The sequence below is a fragment of the Martes martes genome, assembly GCF_963455335.1.
Source record: "Martes martes genome assembly, chromosome: 3".
In the NCBI taxonomy this organism is placed as follows: domain Eukaryota; kingdom Metazoa; phylum Chordata; class Mammalia; order Carnivora; family Mustelidae; genus Martes; species Martes martes.
Window position 1 is genome coordinate 110,371,607 of NC_137890.1, and position 21,475 is coordinate 110,393,081.

A 21,475-nucleotide genomic window follows, 5' to 3' on the forward strand; every position below is an offset into this window, starting at 1 on the left:
ACAGACAGAGATCATAAGCAGGCAGAGAGAGGTTGGGGGCGGGGGAGTAGGCTCCGTGCTGAGCAGAGAGCCCGATGCAGGGCTCGATCCCAGGATCCTGAGACCATGACCTGAGCCGAAGGCAGAGGCTTTAACCCACTGAGCCACCCAGGCGCCCCTTAAAGTTTTTTTTTTTTTTTTTTTCTATCTAGAAGTTTTAGTATTTGAAGTTCTTAAGGGCCTAATCCCACAGTAAATTGTTAGAGCCAGTTTCTGACTTGCTAAACTATAATAGATATTGGATAGGAAACAGCAGAAAAGGTTCTGAGGAGAGGTGAGTATTGATCACTATGCCTAGAAAGAATTACAGATTCACCAAAGTGAGGCAACAGAGAGAGCTTTGTACCTAAGTTTTATCCTTCCCTAAAAACTCATCAGTTTTCTAAATTCTAAGACATTTACTGTAAGGCAATCAGCAGATATTTATGGAGTGCCCACTCAAACTGAAATCTCTGCTGTTATAAGAAAAACCAGACATTTTAACATATGGTTGAATTTCTCTCCTCCAAGCTTTTTTTTTTTGGGGGGGGAGGGGGGTGGGCAGAGAAAGAGAGAGGGAGAGAATCTGAAGCAGACTCCAGGCCCAGCGAAGAGTCCAAGGTGGGGCTTGATCTCACAACCCTGAGATCATGAACCGAGCTGAAATCAAGAGTCCATCTGAGCCACCCAGGCACCCCTTCCTCTTCCAAGCTTTTTAAAGAGATAGTAATGTTGGTTGTTTAAAGACCACAACCATCCATGGTCATCCTTCAGGATATACTTAACATTATTTTGAGGTTCAACGTTATTAAAAAGCAAGAAAGCTACTTACTTTGCACCTTGAAATAGCCTTCTCTTGAATAGCGGGTTCATGAATATGGACAAATGTTCTCAGTAGAGAATTATATACATTCACAGTTTGTATTTTTGTGGGTCATAAACAAAAAGATATGCAAACATCTCTTTTAATACTAAATTACATATAAGTGGCAATTGTATACTTTTAACCATAAATGTTAATAAATGTCCTCGTGAAAGTATTTGATGGAGTACTCATATAAAACAAACAAAAATATTCTTGTCGTCTTAAAAAATGTCCTTATTCCATAATTTAGCTATATTGAGGATCTGCATCTTGTTAGGATGGGCCATGTTAAAATACAGCACATACCACCTGAACTGTCACTCTGTGCCCTAATTTATGCACAGGTAGCATTTCAATAAATATGTGCCATGGCAGAACCAAGTTCTCTGGGTGTCAAACACCAGATAATTCTAGAACTGAATGTAAGCTTAGGAGTACAGACAGCAAAAGTCCAGACGGCCCTGCAGCCATCTGCTGAAGGCCATTTAAAACCAATCCATGTGTGGTTCATGTATTCCAGCAGAGAATTACAGACAATAAACCAATAAATACTAAAGTCTTACTATGATATTATCTTCGTTAAGCCAGAAATAACATTTTGATTTTATAGGACTGCAGTTAAAACAAATCCTATTCTTTACTCCTTGTAGCAAATAAATGAGCAAAATCAACTCTACTGGCTCACAGGTTTAGGGCGCACAGTAGATGTTCAATACGTGTTTGCTGACTGAACGACTGCCTTGGTAGAAGGAAGTAGCAAGGGTTATGCATACACGATTTTATGCTTTTCTGGGTCCTGACTGTTTTTGTATACTGATGTGTGGTTTGGGTGTTTGAGTATGTTTTATTTAGGTGGTTTGCATATGTGAAGTCAGAAGAGGTAAGGTTGGTTGAAGGGTAATTATTTCTTGATGGAAGAATATAAAAAGTATAAACAGATCAGCTACTGCTTAAACAAACTGAGCTCTTCATTCCTGCTCTACAATGCAAATAGTATACAAAATAAGGTTTCATTAAAAAGTGACTGTCACATCAACAGGAAAGAGAACGAAGACCTGCTATGCAGTATTATTAGATATATTGAATTTGTTGTCACCAAGATCAACAAAATACTACCTTGAAGGACTACACACTGCGACATAGAAATGGCTTTGAAGGGGCACCTGGGTGGCTCAGTGGGTTAAAGCCTCTGCCTTCGGCTCAGGTCATGATCCCAGGGTCCTGGGATGGAGCCCCTCATCGGGCTCTCTGTTCCGCAGGGAGCCTGCTTCCTCCTCTCTCTCTCTGCCTGCTTCTCTGCCTGCTTGTGATCTCTGTCTGTCAAATAAATAAATAAAATCTTTAAAAAAAAAAAAAAAGAAATGGCTTTGAAATACAGAGCACTCCTCTGATATAATTTTTCATCATATTATCATAATGGAGTTATACCTCTAGAAGAAATGAGTATCAATTTATTGATGGCTTTGGTCACTATTAAGAAAGTAATAAACTAATGAGAAAGTATCTGTGATAACTAACGATCAATTTTGGAAAAAATTAAAGACTTTTTATCGTGTGATATGTTCACAACACAAAATGACTCTATATCATATGGTGTGAAATGGGGCTTGTCCTATTCTCGGCATATCAGCTGAGATCCTCACCCTGAGGATTAAGACCTCCAAGTGCCAAATGCCAAAAGTGCAAGATACACCCCTGCAGGGCTTGCTAAAGGTGGAGATATTGGCCGCATGACTCTTACTCATCACTAACAACCTAAGACTAAGGAGGGCATCCACTGGTGTAGATGGGCTCCCTGAGAAGCTCTTGTAGAGATCTGGGATGTTCGCCAGGAGGGGAGGCTGGCATCTCTTTCCTCAAACTGGATGACTTCCAAGCTGCTGAAACTCAAAATCTTGCTTCTTCCTCCTGCTCCTAGAACAGAGCTCAGAACTGTTCTGGGGAGGACCTACTGCATGCCCTCCTAAAATATGGGGGATAGATCCTGACAATAGCCCTGACTTCAGGATTCTGAAGACAAGAGGCTGACTGAAGTTGTCCAAATGGCAGGGCAAGGAGAGAGAGCAGATGGCAAAGGGAATAAGCCCCATTTTTACCATTTGAAAGGGAAGGATACTTAATTCCCTCCCACTCCCACCCCACGTTCCTAGTGAAGGGGAATTATGCATACACCATATCGAAAGGACATGTTCAAGAAGGTTGACTTCAGGGCAAGGGGCATACCCTTGTGTCAGGATCTGAGAGAAGAAAGTTACAAGAGGTCCCCCAGAGAGGGTTTCACCCTTGCTAGGGAATACCTCTGTGTGTGAGGTCTTCCCAGGAATGTCTCAAAAGAACATACCTCTGCACCACACAAAAGAGCCAGCATTTGCCTATTGCTGACAGAAGGTATTTGACACCCATGAGTGAGAGCCTCCCAACAGCACCAGCTATGTAACAAGCCCTCCTCTCTTTTCTTCCAGTCCTTCTTCTTACTGCACAGCCTGCTGCAGAAGCTTAAAGGGGAGGACGGAAGGCAAGAAAGGAAGTGCATGTAACTGGTTTATTGAACAGACTGCACTCAATGGATATAATAAGGGACTAGTTTTGTTTCCCCCCTTGGCCACTGCCTTCAGACACATCTCAGATCCCCTTTCTCTTCCTATTGGTGATAGCTTTGGCAGACACCTTGGCTTTCCGGCTTGTGATTATTTTCTTCTGGTACTGGTGGCATTTCTTTCTTTCTTTTTTTTTTTTCCTTCTCCATCTTCTGTTAGAATCTAGAACTGGGAAAGGCCTTTTAAAACCTGACTCTAAAGGTAGAAGCCACGAAAGTAAAGAACAGGTTTGTCTGTATAAAAATAAAACGTTCTAACATATTGAAAACTTCATAAATACAACCGAAGGGCAACATGCTAAAGTGCAAAAAATATTTGAAACAAATACACCGGATGAAGAGTTCATCAGTTAACTCTTGGCAATCGATGGGGTTCGCTGTGTGATTCAGGGGATTTGTTTCACATCTCTGAGCTCCAGTGTTCTCAGCTCTGAAGGGGGGGGGGGGTCAATACTATTACCTACATCGGTGGGTTGCAGGGAGAATTAAATTAGTTTGTGTACAGCACTTAGCATGGTGTTCAGCAAAGAGTAGGCACTCAAATAAACATCAGTTCTGTATCTTCATCGTCATCATTAAATCTCCAAGTGGCTAGTTATGGGTAGTAAAAATCAATTTATAAGCGTTCTTTCTCTTTGTTTTTGTCTGTACTGCCATAGTTTTCCACAATGAGCATGTGTTACTTCAGTGGGGAAAATACACAAACTTTCAATTAAAAAAATAAGAATAAAGGTATGTAGGAGCCTCTGCCAACTGTACAAAGTCGAGAAAGGCAGCTGCATGCTTCTCACTTGGGCTAGAGCTGGTCACCCTATTTAGTTTGTTACAAAGAATGTCCCTCCGTTACTGAATAGGGAAAATGATTCTCTTCCAACATAGGCAAGAACCATCTGGTCATTCATTGATAGAAATAAATATCTGCACACGAATTATGTTTCCACTGATCAGTATATATACACACAAGACATGAGAAAGGCATAATAAAGGCTTTAGAAAACATCCACAGGAAGAGAATCAAACGTTTTGTGTCACAGCTTTGTGCCATGTTGTCACATCAGATTTGACTTGTTTATCATATCACTTCATTTTCTCTAACCAAAAATTACTCCTAGGACTCAGTTTCCTTTCCTGGCATCGCCGCTCATTCCGGGCATCATTCTATGAAAATAAGGCAAATGGAAAGATACTGATGTCATTGTCAGATGAAGCAAAACCACATGAGAGGCCCTAGCTCTGGTGCTCATTTAGGTTAGATAGAAGTAAGAGGGAAGACGTTCTGCGATGTACGTGTCACAGTTTTTGAAACGGCTGCCCTCCACAAACAAGCCCAATTTACAAGAGAAGAACATATAAGGTGGGGGGGGGGGGTCAGCTTTTTAAACTATGTTACTAAGTACACATTTGCTTCTAAACTTTAAACCAGTGCTGAATCGCATTTGGATAGAGTTAGAGCATTGCTTTAAACACACACGCACACCCCAACACACACACACACACCATGGAGGTAATCCAGTCACTCCTGCAGCGCAGATGTGCACAAGAATGCTCTAAGTGATTAAGATAGGGCTTTAAAGTTAGTTAATTAGAAACATCTCCCTTTGTATGATCAACACTGATATGAGCTTTGAGTTCTGATTGGCTAAATGTAAATTTAAAATTTAAGATGAATAAAACACTCTTTGGACCTGCTCTTGTGTTGAACTGTCTTAGAGTAAGGGCCTTCTGCGTCTGAAATTCTCTGTTCAGACTACCATTAAAAAAAAAAAATAGAATTCTGCTCATCTGATATTAAACTGAGCTTCTCATAAATAGCATTTATCCTTTCTTGGAAGGAAAGATAACAAAAGTCGTAAGTGTAACATTTTAAAACCTATCTGAATAGGAAGAAATCACTGTCATTATAACAAAAACCACACTGCTCTACCCCGATTATTGGCATGATCCTTTCTAAAAAGGCCATAGGACCACTGAGAGGATAAAATATAATTTACAGGAAACTGTTCAGCGTAGTGCTTGGCACAAGCAGTTGCTTAATAAAGTTTCAGTTTTACAGAAATGAAGGTGAGTGCTAGAGAAAGTGAACCTAAACAGTTATAATAAGCATGTACTTATTTTTAAATTCAGATTTTATTTTCACAAGATTTAATAAATAACAAACTCCCAATCTACATGGTAAATGGGTAAAAAAAAAACAAAAAAAAAATTTCTGCCATGGGAGATTTTAAAGGTACAGTCACAAGAAGCTCTCAAAGGTCAAATGAGGCCACTTCCCATTGGCCTCACACTCCTTGACCCAAAGCCACATCCACAGAGAACAGAAGGTCACTCCCAGTCTCCTGGGATCACGTTGACAATACCATTCATTCACGGATTAGCAAAAGAATCCAACTTCCCCGGTTCATTAAAGAATGGATCAGTTTAAGTCATCTGCTAACAAATATATGTTATTATTCTATTGGAAAACAATATGCATATACTCTTTGAAAGAGATACACTTGATCACTTCTGCCTGCTAGGATTAAAGAAGCTGCTAGTGTTAATGGCAAAGACACTTATGTGCAAAACCTTCCATCTTGTTTTATTTGTATTTTGTTCACAACTCCAGAGAGGTTGGTAACAATGCCAATTAAATTTTGCTCTCACTGAAGTGTCACATATGTCCTAGAAACAGGAATGGGAAGGAAGGTAGGGTATGTGAGTAAAAATCTACATTACAAGGGGGAGTGTGGCAAGGCACCTTTAGGAAAAAATGAAACAAGATGGGATCAGGAGGGAGACAAACCATAAAAGACTCTTAATCTCACAAAACAAACTTGAGGGTTGCCAGGGGGAGGGAGGGTATGGAGAGGGTGGTTGGGTTATGGACATTGGGGAGGCTATGTGCTATGGTGAATGCTGTGAAGTGTGTAAGCCTGACTATTCACAGACCTGCACCCCTGGGGCTAATTATACATTATATGTTAATACAAAAAAATATATATATGTTTAAAAAAAAGAAGCAGCAAATTGCCTTGGACTCAAATTTCAGAGTTATCATCTAACAGGTAAGTAGCCTTAGGCCAACAAGATAACCTAGTTGAGCCATTGGTTTTTCACTTACTAATGGGAACTACTTCTTAGAGTTATTTTAAGAATTAGTTAAAATGGTATGTGTATGACTAATGGAGACCAGAGACTACACATCAGTAAATCCATTTCATACCAAGGCCACTTGCTTTAGAAGAAAACACACTTGCTTAGACTAGATAAGCTGGTTGCTGATATCTTGGGTGCCATAATTGGAGAGAGTCTCCTAGAAAAGTTCTAGAACTAGTTGATGAATTCAGATATTCTCTTATATTTATTTCTGCTCTAAACAGATACCATTGAATCCTTCACCTTGCCTTGGTGGCTATCGGTCTAAAAACTTCCCAGATACTGGAGTAATGAGGATGGAAAGCTATGATGACGACAACAAACTGCCATCCCTTGTCATATCTTCTCTTCTATTATTTTTGATTGGTGCAGCTGCATAAGGCACTCATAGAAAACCATGAATATATAAGAAAAAAGCTGTTGGAGAAATCTGTTTCAAGTTGGATGTGAGGTGCAGAGATTTGAGGATGGGCCAATAAAAAACATGGTAGCAAACTCAGAGAGAGTGAGTTAATAAACAGGAAAGAATCCCATACCTAGACAGCAACATCAAAATCTTCATTCTTAATGTTTTCCACTCTTCAACTTCTTCTTAGTCAAAACACTATCTAGTAATTGCTTGTATTGAAGAACTGACTAGTTTTTAACAGGTAGTCAGATAGTAAGTGCCTACTGTGTTACCACGCATGTTTAAGTAAAGGATATTCTTGCCATGTGTCATAGAAAGTAAAAGACAGTTGTTAGAAACTTATCTCTTTTGGCACAATTTGTTACGATTCAATGAAAAGACCTGTATGGTCAACAGGTAAACTACAAAGCAGCTCAATGTTATTGTGGGGTAACGTTATGATTTTATTAAAGAATGTTCTCTAAAAAATAGTAATGCTTTAATTTGTTTTTCAAAACCAGTTAGAATTATGGGAATGAATTGGTTGAAAAAGCTGTCTAGAGTAGACTTATATTAATATATATAATATATATTATCTATAAATAGATAAATAATATCATTTATCTAATAAAATAGATAGTATCTTTAACAACAATAAAATCTACCCATAATGCCTTTAAAAAAAAACTTTTCTACAACTAGAAAAATTTTATCTAACAGTTCTCTGTAAGCTTAAATCATGAGAGTCTGAATAATATTCAAGACATAAATTGTGTGTCACACATCTCCAAGTCAACAATTATTAACCTGGAGACCCTGAATGGTCTTCAGGGAATCCTTGAACCCATTGTAATTATATGGGTAATTGTGTGCATGTGTGGTATATGCTGGCATTTTTCTAGACTAGAGTCTCTTAAGCTCACCTAACTTCTAAAGGGGTTTATAACACTCTCCTAGGGTTGAGAATTTCTTCATTCCTAAATATATTTTATATGACTGCTCTTTATTAGGTACTATGCTAAGCATGGGAGCATGCTGAAGATGTGGTGCTTGACCTTTAGAGTCTAGCAATTGTTGTGAATAGGGAAGTGGGGTGAAATCATCAATCTTACCATCTTGCTAACTACCTTTCTCTCCTAATTCAGGCCCACCCCATGTAATTTTCTTCTCCAGATCCCACATTCTCCTTGGGACAAATTCTCCTTCATATAATCTGTATTGAATTCCACCACCACACCTTCACTAATGGTGTTCAGTCAAACTGAGGTGCCCTCTCTACTCTTATCTTGAAAGGTTCAGTTCAAGATCTACCTTCCTCAAGATGCTTTCTCTGAGACTCTAGAATGTTGATGACTACATATGCTCTGCTGCTTTTATGTAACTTCATTTTCCCTTCGGAACTAAAAGTCAGCTCTGGAAGGTTGGAATCACACCTTACAAACAGTATTTTTGTTTGTGTTCCTGCCTTGGTTCAGTCTACTCTAAATGCTCATTTGTTTCCTGCTAGAGAAGATGAATAGACTTTAGGACATCTCTCTGACCTAGATTATAACAGAACCATAAAAAGATCTTAGAAGGGAATCCAAAAGAAAAAGATGTTAAGAAAGGAGAGAAAAATAAATGACAAGAGAAGAGTCAGCAAAAGACTATATGCCAAGAGAGAAAGGGAAGAAAAGTGTGCACTTGGAAGTACACCAAAGGTGCTGGGCTCTCCATGGAGGGTGATTGCAGATACACCACAAAGCTCTAGGAGTATTCTCAGACCTTAGGAGGTAGGCACAGTGCTATTACTAATTGCAGGCAGAAGAGAATCCTCATGGAACTTGTTCATGCCTGTGAACAAAGCTGTAGCCAAGCTAAGTAAGAGGCATGTTGTCTTCCTACAGCATGAATCTTGGTAGGAGATGGAGTCTGCCAAGATTCATAAAATGTACCCACTTCTGTTCATTCCAGTGGGAATGAATGTTACTGCCAGACAAAGTTCATAATGCTGTGAGTCTTAATGAGGATGCAAATCAGAAGTTTTAAAGCACTTGGGGAGTTTTAAAAATACTAATGATGTCTAGGGCCCGTCCCCAACAACTCTGATTCAATTGATTTGGGCTAGCCCCTGGGCACTGGCGTTTGTTTATACCAGGTGATTCATAAGTGCCACCAGAACAGAGAACTACTGTAACCACCATCTAGGAAGAAAACTAAGGACCTGGGGAGGAGGGTACAGTTGCGGGGGCAGGGGGGAGGTATGGCTGGGTGGTGTTTATCTCTTTTTCAAGGGGAAGGTTAGAACTGTAGAAGCAAAAAAAGGATATACGGAGCAAACACGTAGCTACATGGACAGTGCTAGGATTTGGTTCTATAAACTCCAACAAAGGAAAACAGACATTAGAAAAGTGTTTTTCATGAAGCTAGGAAAGAATATCCCTAATTTGCCAGTATTGTTAAGAAACCTCTAAGCTAAATTTTGGAAGGAAGAGAGGGAGAAAAATCCTCAGACACAACTCATAAAACCTGAAACCATGGGGGATAAAATAAAGGAGCAAGTGGTAAAAATGCCCAGAAAATTTCAGAGAAAATAAAGGGAAACCAACGAGGATGAAAATTTTGAGACTAAGAGGTCTGTATACCAACACACAAGGCTGAACAAGATTGATTTAACTTGGAATTTTTATGTAAGAAGACATGCTCTTAACAGGTAAGATTCACTTCTAAGGTACTACAAGGGAACAGGGGAAGGGAAGCAGGTACTGATTAGGAATGTAAGCGCTGATGTCCTGCTACCTAGGAAGGCCATGCAGGTGGTGAGCACTGCTTTTGCTTCCCTGTCTCCACACCCATTCTGTTTCTCACAGGGTGCTAGGCTCCCAATCTGGCCATGGCCACACTCAAGTTCCAGCCTGAAGTCCAAGCCAAAGTGGATGTGTTCCATGAAGACCTATGTACCAACACAGAGAACCTGCTGGGAAGCTATTTCCCCAAGAAGATTTCTGAGTTGGAGGCTTTTTTTTTCTGGTGGTGGTGGTGGTGGTGGGGAGATCATGGGGCGGGGGGGGAAGCAGAGAGAATCTCAAGCTTCATGTGGAGCCTGACATGGGGTTTCAGGACTCTCACGACCCTGCGATCATGACCTGAGCCAAAAATCAAGAGCCAGACACTTAACTGACTGAGCCCCCCCACCTGCCCCTGAGTTGGATACATTTTCAAAGGAGCCAGCTCTCAATGAAGCCAACCTGAGCAATCTGAAGGCCCGGCCGGACATCCCAGTGCCTGATCCAGTCAAGGAGAAAGGGAAGAAGGAGCAGAAGAACAGCAGAAGAGAGAAGACAAAGATGAAAAGAAGAAAGGGGAAGAAAAAGACAAAGGTCTCCTGTGTGGCCCAGTGAACTGCAATGAGAAGATTGTGGTCCTCCTTCGGTGTCTAAAGCCTGAGATCAAGGATATCATTGAGCAACTCAACCTGGTCACTACCTGGTTGCAGCTACAGATACCTCAGATCGAAGAGGGGAACAATTTTGGAGTGGCCACCCAGGAGAAGGTGTTCCAACTGATGACAACCTTCACACGAGGCTGGAAGGCTTCCACACTCAAACCTCCAAGTAGTTCTCTCAGTGGGATGATGTTGTGAGCCAAGCAGCCCCAAGTGGGTGACTACTGGCAGCTGGTGCACAACCTCTGGACAAGGAAGAGTGCTGGGATATCTAGTGGCTGGTCAAGGAGATCCGCAATGCTGTGTTACATGACATCATTCTGAAGAGCTCTGAGAAGTTCAAGAAGCCCAGGGGAGAAACCAAAGGAATGATCTATTGAGAATCTCCACTCATTCTGTAATGGGCCCAGCAGAGACCTTCCTATCTTTTACACAGGACTCTAGAATTTACCCCACCTTCAGCCTGCTGAGGTTTTTCCTCTCCTTGCCTCTGAGACATAATAACTAGTCACATCATTGCTCTTCAAAAAAAGAATTCAAGTGTTGAAGTATTAGGATTCTGGGTTCAGATCCTGAGCTTATCACTTACGATGGTATAGCCTTGGGCAAGCAAGTGACTTTACTTTCCCAAGCCTCAGTGTCCTCACAGGTAAAATGGAGAGGATGATATCTACATTATAAGAATTACTGTTAGTATAGCTTGCATCAAATGAAGTCTTAGATATTAATAACCTAATACAGAATGTGGCACCTAGTAACCACTGAATAAATACTAGCTTTTCAATATTAGGGTTATTATTAAGAATAAACCCTGGCCAAAAGGAAAAAAAAATAATCCAAAAGAAAAAGATTTGCTCAAAGTAGAGAGCCATGTATATTACAAAGATCATAATATCTGTCTGGTAGGTTATAAACCCAAGGGTGAAAGCACTTTGGAGAAAAGAGAAAAAATGGTGGTGATATATATCTATATACATACGTATTTCTTCTTGGAAGTGTACTCCAGACTACCAGGCCAGGTAGAGGGCATGGTTTGGTAAAAGAGACTACAAAACAGGCACAGAAGTAACATAAAGCAGAGGTGGGGGCCTTCAACCATGAGGACACCATCTGGAAGGCTTGCTTGGCAAAAACACAGTATTGGATAAATTCTTGACTCACTTTGCTAAGAGTTTAAGCTCTAAAAAGGCAGATGAAGCAAGTAGGGAAACTACTTTTCTGGACTTAAATCAGACAATTAGAGATGGAGGGATGAGTAGGGGATGTGGAAATGATCAGGAACTTGAAAGAAAGCATCCACTTAGCATCATGAAACCCTTAGCAACAGAAGAAAAATATGGGGAGTAAATAGAATTTGGCTTATGTTTAGGTTGGAGAAACATTTCACAAATCTGAGAACAGATAGGTATAATCCCGTGGAAAAGATGATGTGGGAAGTGGGGTCTGAGTGCAACCAAGGACATGCAGAACAAAGCTGGGAAGAGCAGGTCTTCATATAACTGGGGTTCTCACACTGTCTGGAGTGGAGTCTGCCTGTTTTCTGCTTCTTGTTCTCTGTTCAGAGGGTAGCACTGGGGTGAATGGATATACCGAGGAAATCTCATTTTGGATCTTTCTAAGGTAAAATGTATGAGCAATGGGAGCTGTCCCCTAGGATATAAGGACCACAAAGATACCCGCCAATGACAGATTCTAGGAGTATGTTTGTAATCTCTCGCTAATTTAGAACAGAGGCCTGGACACAACAATGCAAGTTCGGCTTCCAGGCTTCAGATGGTCATGCCCTGGCAAGGTTGGGTGTTTCACCCACTTGCACACACACCACTGCCCAGCCCCCTCCCATGGTGTTAAGATTTGACTGCCTCGTGTGCCAATCTCTAAACTGCAGGGATGATTCTATCCTGCTCACTTGTGTAGTGTGGCCCCTGGCACTGAAACAGTTAACCATCTGTTTTCAGTTGCTGTTGGGAGTTAGTGGTCCCTGTCTTAGGCCACCCTTTTTCAGCTAAGGTTGCAACACAATGGGAGATGCCGGTTGGGGATTCCACACTGGGCTATGGATCCCACCTCCAGTTTATTTCCTCAGAAAATTCTACTTGGAAATGGAAACATATCCTATAGGTTTAATTGAAGTTGCTGAGGATCCTCATTCCACCCCACCAAAAGCACCAGGCTTCATTTGGAAGGGGAGTTCAATGAAAGGCAATGCTGGTCTCTGGGCTCCTCTTTGTCCTTTAAATTACCTGGTGCCTGAGCCTCTGTTTTGTTTTGTTCTGCTTCATTTTTGTTTGAAGGGGAGCGGGGTGGGAAATGACCACTTCAGTGACAACCTGAAACAAATTCCCTTTTCTTGAGGTTGGTCTCTCATGTACTTTCCCAACGTTCACTGACAAGGAAATTTATTCATTGTGATGTATAGCTTGGCCATACCCTCTAGTCATCCGTAATAACAGATAGCACTGCAACCCTCAACAGAAATGGTTTTTAAGCTCCAATATAACAAAAATATTCTATACTTCTTAAAAGCACCCATGAAACAGCTTTCATTTCCTTATTCAACAGATTATATACCTTGAGAAAGCATTACATTTTAATCACTGTTACAATTTAAATTTATAAAAAGGCTATAGTTATTTTATAATAAGAAACAATCGCAAGTGAGTATATGTCAAATGCAAAGAACATAGTCGTTATCAATTCACAAGGGAACTTAATTTAAGTTAACACTTGACAGATGTTTAGAACCTTTGAGGCACATATCTGTCGAGTTTCAAAGAGGCCAATAATAATGGTGTAAGAAAAGTTTAAACATTCTCTTCATCACGACAGTTTTGAGAGAAGCATCAGCTTATAATCCAGTTAGAAATATTCCTCAAAAAAAATAAAATATCAAATCAATTTAGTTAGAGAATATCTACTCTGAAGATTCAGGTCCTTTTCCATCCATTCCAGAAAGTTTAATGTAGGTTTGCTAAATGAAGCTGCAAAGAAATGGGCATTTGAAAGAAAGGGGACTCCCCTAAATCACCTGACCCTTCCTTATTTTGCCGCATCTTTGTATTAAACTATTACCAGGACACCAGAGCATGTAATTTTCTGGTTAGTGGAAATCCCTCTAATCAGAATATTTAGAATTGCTGTCTCCTTTAACTGGACTCCTTTTGTATTGTATACAACGCAGAGGGAAATGCTATCATAACAGTTCAATAGTTAAGTGACTTTATGAGAAAAATAGTTCCAAATGTTTCCTAAAACCCTCCAAACCGCACCAAAGAACATTATCGTAATATTATGTTTCCCCATTGCCTCCATTATTTAAACTTGCCTCTCTTGAAATGATACTTGGATGAGAAACTTAGGTTTATGTAATGTATAAATTGTTTCAAAAGGAAAAGCCTTGGCTGCATAATTATTATATATGTAGACATGCCAGATAATTTAATGTTTTCAATAGCTTTTCTTTATTAATTGACAGAAGAGTATACTTAACACTTTTGGTTACTAGAGCTTTTGGAAGAACTTATCTTTTTGTGTCTCTAACCTAAGCTATCCAAATAAGCATTGTATAATTCTCTTAAGTTCAGTCCTGAACACAAACAAAAACATCATAATTACATTTTATATCTAAAAGCTAGTTTTCTTCGGCATAGCACGTACAACCCCCACACACTGTATATCGTTTATCAAAGTAGGATAACAACACATTTCAGTGAGACCTGCATCAAAAAGCACCTTAGTGGCAGGTTAACCTTAGATTCGGTTCTATGGTGCTCCCTCTGGAACTGTAAGTTGCCCATTTGAAGGGCTTTTGTAACAGGCTTTCTAGGGGTAATTACAGGTGCATATATTGTTCAAAAAACAGCCTCGAAGCCGAAACAGCCCAAATGCCCATCAGTGAACAAATGAGTAAATAAATGGTAGCACAGACATACTATGAAATATTATTTGGCCATAAAAAGGAACGACGTCCTGATACACGATGACAGACGGATGAATTCTGAAAACATTATGCTAAAGGAAAGCAGACAGGCACAAAAGTCACATACGGTTCGATTTCATCTATAGGAAGAGATCAGTCCACAGAGACAGAACACAGACTGGTGGTTACCGGGCCTGGGGCGGGGGAGGTGGGGGGAGAATGTGCTTAACGGGGAAGGAGTTTTTCTTTGGTGATGGAAATGTCCTGGAACCAGACAGAAAGTGGTGGTAGCGCATTTGTGAACAGCCTAACTGCCAATGAACTGCTTGCTTGAAAATGGATATATTTTATGTTATACAGATTTCACTTCAACATGTTTTTGCAAAAAAATGAGTAGAAAATATTTACCATCTACCCATAAGAAGCTGTCCTTCAGGGCCAACTGGAACATGAATGGCATGGGCATTCTCTGTGTGTGGGTGTCCCCTCACCCTTCACTCAAGGCCGGCTTGTCTCCAGGCCCAGGAGGGGGTGTGCACCCAAAGCAGGGGGTCTGGGCGTGGCAGCACCCCTGTCACACCAGTCAGAAGGAGACACTTTGGGTTGGGGGGGGGTGGGTGGGCAGGGACAGAAAACAAACAAACAAATGTCCTGGGCCTCTCTGTTCTGTTTTAAACTTTGGAGAACAATCCTTCTGAAATTTTACAAACAATACTCCACAGACACATGTTTCAGATAACCGGCTCAGAATGTAATCTAACACTCATCAATGACTAAGGAAAATAATTTTCTACTTTATTATCAAACTTTTTTAGACATATGTAATGCATTCGGGCAAAAAGAGAGAAGGATTCTGGAATTTTGGCAATTTGATAGATATAGAAATCTCCTTAGAACGACTCAGTGGTTTAGTTCTCATTAAAAGCCTTTCTGTAACATAACGCTTCAACTGCTAGATGATTTTAGAAGAAAAATATGCCACCGCTTCCATTTCAGAAAGAGTATGGACTTGAAATTAGAAGCCCTTGGCTTACATCTCAACTCTGCCACTCACTGTGTGACCTTGGTTTAAAAAAAAAAAAATCAGTCTCTCTGAGCCTCAGTTTCTTTAACACAAGAATGTTGATGATGCCTCCTCTTTTGTCAATTAAATTATAATGGCTATGCCTGACATACAGCAAGTGCTCAAGAAATGTATTTTCATAAACTCACCTGCTTCTTTCCCCAGTAAAAAATATTTATTCATAATCATCCATTGTTGTGAACACCATGCAAACTCCATAATCAAGAATGATTATACTGTGATAGGAGCTTCTCCCCTATACTTTGAAACATTTTGCATTTGATATATACATATAAACTGAGGAGTGTGAGAGATAATTAGATAGCAAACAGTTTGGAAAATGTCCTTAAAAGATTTTGTGCAAAAAAAAAAGATTTTGTGGCTGGGTAAATTCAGAGTCTAAGAGTTACTCCCCATAGTTCTGGAGACACAGCTATGACACAGTTACAGTGACGCAGAGGCAGAGCAGCGTAGCCCATCCCAGGGAGACAGAAAGCATGACATTCCACAAGTAGGTATTAGTTCTACAAATGTTTTGCTTCTCCAATAGTTTAAAAACAAGAATACAACTGTCTCTATACCCGTAGAACATTTAAAAACATGAGATAAAGTGTTGTAGTTTCCATTTAAGCAATTCAGCCATTCTTGGGTACTTTTACAAAAATAAGAAGCAACTGCAGAGCACCCAATATTGTGTGCGATGGAACATTCAAAAATAATTAAGAAAATACTGTTCATGCTCTCTGAGGAGCTTATGGTGTGGGGGACAACAACAGCAATGAGACTTGAAAAATACAGACTTTCATAAAGACTTGAAAAATGATTCCTATTTTTTTCCTGTGGACTCACCACACAAACAGTTTTAACCTGAGACTATATAGGAAATTTAACATGGATTTTAAACCTCAACAGAAATTAAATTTAAGTTAAATTAAAAATAAGGAATGGTGTGTGGATTTTGTATTATTTTTAAAAAGAGTATGAAGGAGCCCAAGATGGAGGGAAAGAGACCATTTACATGATAGTAAATACAACGTGTAAAAGAATATTTGTTTTTACTTACTTTGTGTGAAAAATCATCCTTCTTCCTGGCATTTATATAACTTTCTTTTTTTTTTTTCTTTCAGATTTTATTTATTTATTTGACAGAGAGAGAGACAGCGAGAGAAGGAACGCAAGCAGGGGCAGATGGAGAGGGAGAAGCAGGCTTCCTGCTAAGCAGGGGACCCGATGCGGGGCTCAATCCCAGGACCTAAGATCAGGACGTGAGCCGAAGGCAGACACTTAACAACTGAGCCACCCAGCTGCCCCGTTTATGTAACTTCTGACTTCGGTGACTACACAATTAAAATTTTTATAGAACCACAGCATTGAGGTTGGAGAGGAACCAGAGAAATTATTTAATTTTACTCTCTCATTTTTAAGGTGGGGAAGCAAAGGTCTAAAAAGAAGTGTGTTCTAGAAAATACTAGTTCCTCAGGATTTTAGTAAATGCTCTATGAGTTAAAAATCATCATCTGTGGTTAAATAGTAAGTTTTAGAAATATTAGATTAAATAAAGTTAGACAGATTTATTTATTTCAGGGCTTTTCATACTTGAATACGAATGTGCTTTGTGAATACTTATAGAGAGATAAAGTGTGCAGAGCTGCCCCCTTCACCTTCCTTCTTTTTTTAAAAAAGGAGCATTTCATGGAACCACATGTAAAGAACACATTTTAAGGAATACTACTCCAGAAAATTTCATTCCAAGATACAACTATGTGAGCTCTGATTCTGTCAAGGGATTAGAACCATGACTCCAGGCTTCTGGGCTAGGGAGTCCTCTACTCTCACCACTCTCATACCCCTTCCTGTAAGAGTAAAAACAAGTCATAAGAATGCATTTTCTGAGAAAAATTCACAAATCAAATATGCCATTTGCTTCCAGGCCTGGGGAATAATGCCACCACATCCTAGGTATCATCACACAGAGCCACAATCTTGTCCCAACTTCTGCCTGGGTCACTCCTATCTTTATATGGAGGTTTATAGGTACCCCAAAGGCAAGGGAGCAACACTGAGTGCTGTAACATCCATTTCCAATACACTGATTGGCACTGGCCTTGGCTTTCTTAAACTTCTTTATAATTGACAATTGTATTATTATTATTATTACTGTTATTATTTTTAAAGTTGACCCAGTAGGCCTAAGTCTTAGACACTTGTACTTTGGAAAACATTTGATGAAATGTCACTGAAGCTACTCATATACTTCTGGAAAACTTTGGATGACTTGCTGAGGACCTAGTCTGCTTGAAGAAATATATGTCATTCAGAATGATAAAAATAGGGGGTATGTATTCTCAATAGCTGTAGCAAAGGCTTATATAAGAAATATGTCCCTTTTGCTTCCACGGACTTCTCTTTTTCTTTAAATATTCCACAAAAGAAGAGAATACACGTTGACTTTTGGAATACTTTTAAATTTTTCTTGAAGTTCAAAGCAGAAATGCCCCGTATTCAGCTTCAACTTTACACGCTTGTCTGTGCAAACGCGCATGCGTATGTGTACGGCAGCAATGATAACTGTACCACATTCAGGATACAACAAATCCTCATGACTACTGTTCTAAACAAAGTGTGCCTTCATGATTGTTCTACTTCATTATCACTTGTTTCTGCGTGAGTTAATTTGCAGTTGATGTTGTTCATTTATTTCACTAGACTTATGTCACTTTCTAAAAGAATAAAACAACAATGTTAATTTTTTTTTCTGTTTGCCTACTTGGAGGTCTAGGGCTCCAAGTTGTTTCTTAAGGATACTCTCCTCTCGTCTACTGTATACACTAAAAACATCTATGGCAGTGAGCCATATGTCACTAAGATCCTAAAAGTTCATGGCCACAAAGATAAGAGGATCTTATAGTCAGGTGTCAGAAAATCCAATAACTGGAATGAAAGAAGAGAAACAGAAAGAAAGATGGGATGGAGCAAAATAAGAGTTTATGAGGAAAGAAGCTTAAGCAGGTAAAAGTCTAGAATCTCAAGGGTGGGGAACTGAAAAGGGAGACTTCAAAGAAAGGACTCCGTTATCAGATGATGGGAAGAACTCAAACCCAAATACTGACACACCTGCCAGTGGCTCAAAGCTCCTTAACCAACACAGAAAATGCAGGGTATGACTCTCAGACAGTGAGACGGATTTATCATTATTTTTCATTTTGCTAAAAGAAATACACTGAAATAAATTTTCTCTTCCAAAATGCATGCCAATTAGGTTGATGTCACTGGAAACGCGTAAGTACGTTTTCGGTCTTTGGAGGTGGTCACATACTTTTTTCTTCCACTCAATCATTCATTCATTCATTCATTGACTATGCCAGATACTCTCACTGCCCTTGGGAATTTCACAATCCATTATAATAAATATGCTCAGAATTACTAAATTTGGGGGTTGAGGCATTTTAACTCATAACCAGAAGTTATGAGTTCAAAAGCCACTAACTGTGATGACTAAGTTGAGTAATATCTCAGGTCACAATAAGTAATAAAGCTGGTTTTCCTGGGTGGTTTCTAAACTATTAGTGGAGGAGATTTCCCAAAATATTTTCTGAAATAACAGCAGTACTGAAATAATTGTAGTTTTGTGAGAGCACAGTTTGAAGAGTAGTGCTTGCTCATCTGAATAATTCAAGAGAAAAATATTCTCTTAAGTAAATATCTGCCATATACACATAGTGTACAATACACTTTCCGAATGAAGCTGTTTAAAGCATCACCCAGGCTGTTAGGACACTTACATCCCAATAGAAAATAGTTACCGTAATATAAGATGGACTCTAAGCACCATATCTGTTCCTACCACCAGCAAATCTCATTAGTGTCTGATATTTGGCACTGCTCTGTGGATATAGTGATAAACAAAACGTGGCCATGACTGCAAGGAGTTCACAATCTAGTGAAGTAAATAAAAGAGGTGAAGAGGAGCATTTTAGTGTTGTGTAATGAGGGCTAGGATGCGAGTAGGTCCAGAGCATGCTGGAGCACGGAACCAATTTAGAGGGGGCTTCTGAGGGGTTCTGGAAGATAAATGAGAGTGACGCCTGGAGGGAAGGAAGGATGCATTTCAGGCAGATGAAGGAATATGGGGAGGTGGAGGCAAGGGAGAGAAGGACATGTCTGGGAGTTTGTTCCCCAAGGCAGGATTAGTGTGTGTTGGGGGAGGTGGGATGAGAGTGCTGGGAAAGAAGAGACTGGGGAGATATTTACAAAGGCCCCATGATATACCCTGTGTTGGAGCGTGGCCTTTGTTGAGGTGGCAAGAAGGTCACAAATGACTCTCTATGAGAGTTCCTAGAGGAGATGCCTTTTGGTTGGTATGTTTTTTGCAGGGAAGCTTTCAACAGTATGAATGACAGTTCAGGCTAGGCAGGCCTGCTGGGTGGAGAGAAAAGAGAAAGTAAGGGCTAGGCTGCATACAGGCACTGGGATCAACATCAGACAAAGGACGGAGGAGAGATGGCAGTCCAGCTTGAGGAGGGGACAGGGGTTAGAAGGAAGTGAGATTAGACAAGAGATTGTGGAAGGCCTTCAGGGCGGAGGACATGCTAAGGAGCTTAAATGATATTTAGCCAATGGGAGAGCTTAAACCTGGATGAACGGAAAACAGTAGCATCATTTACAGGAAAAACAAAACAAAACAAGAACAAACAATGATTGCAGAAGCGGAGACAGAAAGAGGAAGAGAAGCTGGTCTTTGGAAGAACATGAAGACTTTGGTTTTGGTCTAATATCATGGATTCATCACACCTCCTAAGATCAATAGTACTGAAAAGAGAACTTGAACTTATCATCTCTTTTTGATGAGTCTCGCATGACCTGACAGTTTGCAAAAAAAGCCACCTGTCCACTAAAAGATCTATTCAAGACACCAAAGGGTTTCATAAAGACATCACAATGCCTAACTTGGGTTAAGAGCTTCTAGGCACAATAGTCAACCCGATCTAAGCCTTTTTAGGTCACCTGAAAATGTATCTGTTTCCCCCACCCCTTCTTATTTTCTCTCATGGGAAATATCTGAACATCTTATTCATTCATTTTTGAAATGACCACAGTTTGGAGTGGTTAATTTCTATACTGAGCAGAGTCTTTGAAGTGTGTCAATATGTATGTGTGTGAATATATGTATGTTCAACCAAGTAGAAGATGAGCAAAGTCTCATTACAAAATACGTAATAAACAGGTTCTTTCTGAAAGTAGGCCAGCAAGTTAAGTCCTTATGCCAGCATCTTTTTATTGTCACTTTCTCGCTAACTTACCAGGAGTCCTAAATTATCTACTTTGTTATCAGTTACCAGAGAAGCAAGTCATTTGAGAGGGGCTGCTTAAAATTAATCAAACTTGCCTTGATTTTTGTAAATGGTGTAAAGCCACATTTATACAACACTCTCTGGAATGACATTGCTTCAGGAAAAAGGACAATGGCTATGAAAACCTTTTAGTGTACGCTACCTGTCAAATCTGTGAACTGAACCCCAGCATCACATCAGTTTTGTTAGAGCAGTGGTATTTGCTAAATCAGAGCAGGAGACAGGCTTTTTTATATTATTTCCTTTTGGATACTCAGATCAAAAGAAAGGTGTACACTTTATTTTTAATCCCATTACTTCACATGAGCCCAGACAGAACATCAAAGACAAGGTATGCAGGTTTAACCATTAGCACCAACATAATCCAAAGTTGAAAATCTCTTCCAGATAGCTACCTCACTTTGAAATAGACCACGTTTGCGTTATTCTGAGTCAATATTACTCTCAACTGTGTTTTAATTTTCACTGTACTTAAAAAGAAAAAAAAAATATCCAAGGTATGTGATTTTGCCTTACAGCATCAAGCATAAGTTTGTAGGACAATCTAATATTATTCGAGTAAATGCAATTCACATCTACTTTTTTTTTAAGTTGGCTCAGACGTCCATCTCAATTTCATGAAAGGGAAGAAAGTGAATGAAATGCAGTTGCAAATCGTATTTGAGGAGGGCAATGCTTCTCCACATCTGAAGTCTATTGAAAGCTCATGAGTAAGA

At 39.7% G+C, this 21,475-nt stretch overlaps 1 protein-coding gene and 1 pseudogene across 4 annotated transcripts in view; one reads left to right on the plus strand and one right to left on the minus strand.

The window, feature by feature from the left end:
* The window catches only part of GTDC1 (glycosyltransferase like domain containing 1), a 391,982-nt gene that overhangs the window by 77,813 nt on the left and 292,694 nt on the right, over nucleotides 1–21,475 (minus strand). The window lies entirely within an intron of this gene.
* Nucleotides 9,875–10,806, plus strand: LOC308339881 (proteasome activator complex subunit 1-like; annotated as a pseudogene). Its single transcript has 2 exons — nucleotides 9,875–9,997; nucleotides 10,188–10,806. The product of its transcript is annotated as a proteasome activator complex subunit 1-like (transcript).